Here is a 2,880-nt window from a genome sequence, read left to right on the forward strand (position 1 = left end):
AGCATCACCTATACCCATCTCCTAAAAAGTGCAAAGTGAAAATATTTAGATCACCAAGTCAAGATGAATTGGTATCTAAATTTCACAGAGAAGGTCTAAACTTCATTATGCTTTTGTTGAGTTCCTGTGGGCAGAGAGCTACAATTTATATCCTTAAGATCCGAGGCCAAAATATTGCAGAAAGAAAAATCATTCTTTTATCCAATAAATATTAGATGAAACTCATTAGGCACCAATTTTATGTCAGGAACTATTATAGACCTTGAAGGACTGAACTACAATGTGCTCGGTTTAAAAAAAAAAAAGTATCCCTAACCCCAAGAAGTATAGTCGGGCTAAATATTTAACATGGAATTTTTATGTTTAAAATTTGTATCAGAAATTTTATATCACTACAAATGCAAAAGACACTGACAACAGGACCCCTTCTTAGACTGCTAATAATCTGTATTAGTCCCTCATCCCTGCCCCAACAGCTTTGAGACCTTGGAGACACATTATAAGCAATACAATCTCTGCTCTCAGTTCAATATCCAGAGGGGACCATCCCTCTGGCTGGTGGAATTTCACACAGGCCTTTCTGCATGTGTGCACCCCTTCTCACTCACCACCTTCAACACGGCCTCTGACTGACCCAGTTCTGACTGCCTCTTCTTAACTCTTGTAGGTCATCTCTGTGCCTATTTTCATCCGGCCCAGCTTGATCTGTGACTGCTCCCAGGTTCTAGGGGTGGACTTGACCAGCACCTGTGCTCTTCTGAACCTCACCTGACCCACCACAGACATCCAGGCTCTGCTCCTGGGCACACTTCCTGCTGGGCAGGCACCTGGCTCACCATTTGCTTGGCTTCTCTTGCAGCCTGGCTGCTCTCCTCACATCTACCTTACCTCCTTCTCCCACTTCCCTAGGCTGGAAGAGCATGCACATTAATTAGTGTTGATTTGTTGACATCCAGGCATATTTCCCACAAAAATATTCCATTAGAAAGCCAGGAAACAAAAATGAAATCAAAGACATGCTTACAGGGCCTTTTACAGTCTTCTCACCGTCTTTACAAAGTCAAGAGATTTAATCAGGGGTAAGTTTGCTCTTTCATCTTTGTTAGAGATATTGAAACCAAGTTTTAGAAGAACTAAATGAATCACATGCCATTCAGATCACCACAGGCAATCAGAGAAGAGAAGCTGTGTAAAACCCAGTTTGTAAATCTCCAAATAGTCAATTAGCAGACCAATATGAGCAATGAGTAGACCTTACAGCCTTTCCCAAGCAAACATGGTAATTAAAAACAAATTACTGTGTAGCCTGGATGTGTTGCTTTACAATGTATCCCACCTGCCAACCAGCAGCTAAATTCATTCCAAGACTGTCTGGACAATTATCTGCTTCTCCACTGGGTGACACGGACTTCCTGTGGGAGCATCATTTGCAAGAACCCACATCAGATTAGGCCTTTTGTTCTCAGAAGGCAGCAGCTCTTCCAGGAGACTCAAGAGCAGGTCCCTCCCTGAACAAATTCTGCCTCGGTCACAGAATATATCCTTTGTATTCACGTCACAAGGAGCTGGAAATTTTCCAGTTTCAACACTAGAATGGAATCCCCAGGTTCTAACAAGAAAAGAATACTATCACATATTTTTCCTACAGGTAATTGTAATTAAGAAAAGAAAAATCAAACATTGGGTTTTGACAACTTCATCAAAGGCCCTTGGCAAAAAATTCAAGTAGAATGTCTAATTTTCTCTCTTAGATAAAAATAAATCCATGAAATCAGGTCAAGTGAAATTTACTGGTTTATTTTATAATTGGTTTTGCACATGGGCTTAGAAATATAGGAAGTTAGAATTAAAAGAAAAAAATCTGGCACTTAAGTCTTACAACTGAGGAAACTGAGACCCAGGGTCACACAGAAGGGGGAGCAGAAGCAAAATCTAATAGTCTCTGCACTGCTCTGTACTCCGAGTGAATTTAGGCTTGTGTACATATTCATAATACGTATAGATTTCATGTGCATACACAGATCTCTCAATAGGTCTTCACATGCATTTTTATGTGTGATCCTCACCTTCTGTAGTTAGGAGAGTCTAAAAGTTAAGAATTTTATTGACAGAATCACTCCTATTTTATGTCACAGGAGAAACAAGACCCTAGCTACGTAGATGGATAATTTCTCCTTTTGTAAATTTGGAACATCATCCATTCAATGAATATTTTTTTAATGTTATCTATACACCAGGCACAAAGTGAACCTTATGGCAAAAACCATGAACAGACTTCCACTCTTGAGACAAAACCAATTATCAGCACTTTCTAATGCTGTGTTAAGAAGGCTTCTGAGGAGTTGTCTGAACTAATAAAACAGTGATTATATATGATTTTTCACTGACCATAATGAGCAGGGAATGGCACCAAATATGTCTTTGAGATGGCATTCCTATTGTGGAACTATTCTTCCAGCTCCAATATTCCTTACAGATTCTATCTCCTATGTTTCTGTTGAAATGTTTGCCTGAAGTTGTACAAAAGGAGTGGCTGCTTACATATGTATATTATCATTGAAGTACAGTCAGTTTACAATGTTGTGTCAATTTCTGGTGTGCAGCATAATGCTTCAGTCATACATGTGCATACATATATTCATTTTCATATAGGAGTGGTTGCTCATAGATAATTGTTTCCCTCTTTGTTCCAAAATGAAAAGAAGAAATGGGTAGAAGGGAATTAGGATGGAGGTGGTAGACATGAAGGCAGATTAAAAACAACCAATCTGTTCACAAGGGAGTTAGATCCTGAATCAGAGCTTCCTGGCTATGACTTCAGACCATGCTAAAAGTGATCACTTTGCTTTAGCTATTGGGACAAAATGTGAGGAGTATTTT

This window comes from Vicugna pacos, chromosome 1 (genome assembly GCF_048564905.1).
Source record: "Vicugna pacos chromosome 1, VicPac4, whole genome shotgun sequence".
Classification (NCBI taxonomy): domain Eukaryota; kingdom Metazoa; phylum Chordata; class Mammalia; order Artiodactyla; family Camelidae; genus Vicugna; species Vicugna pacos.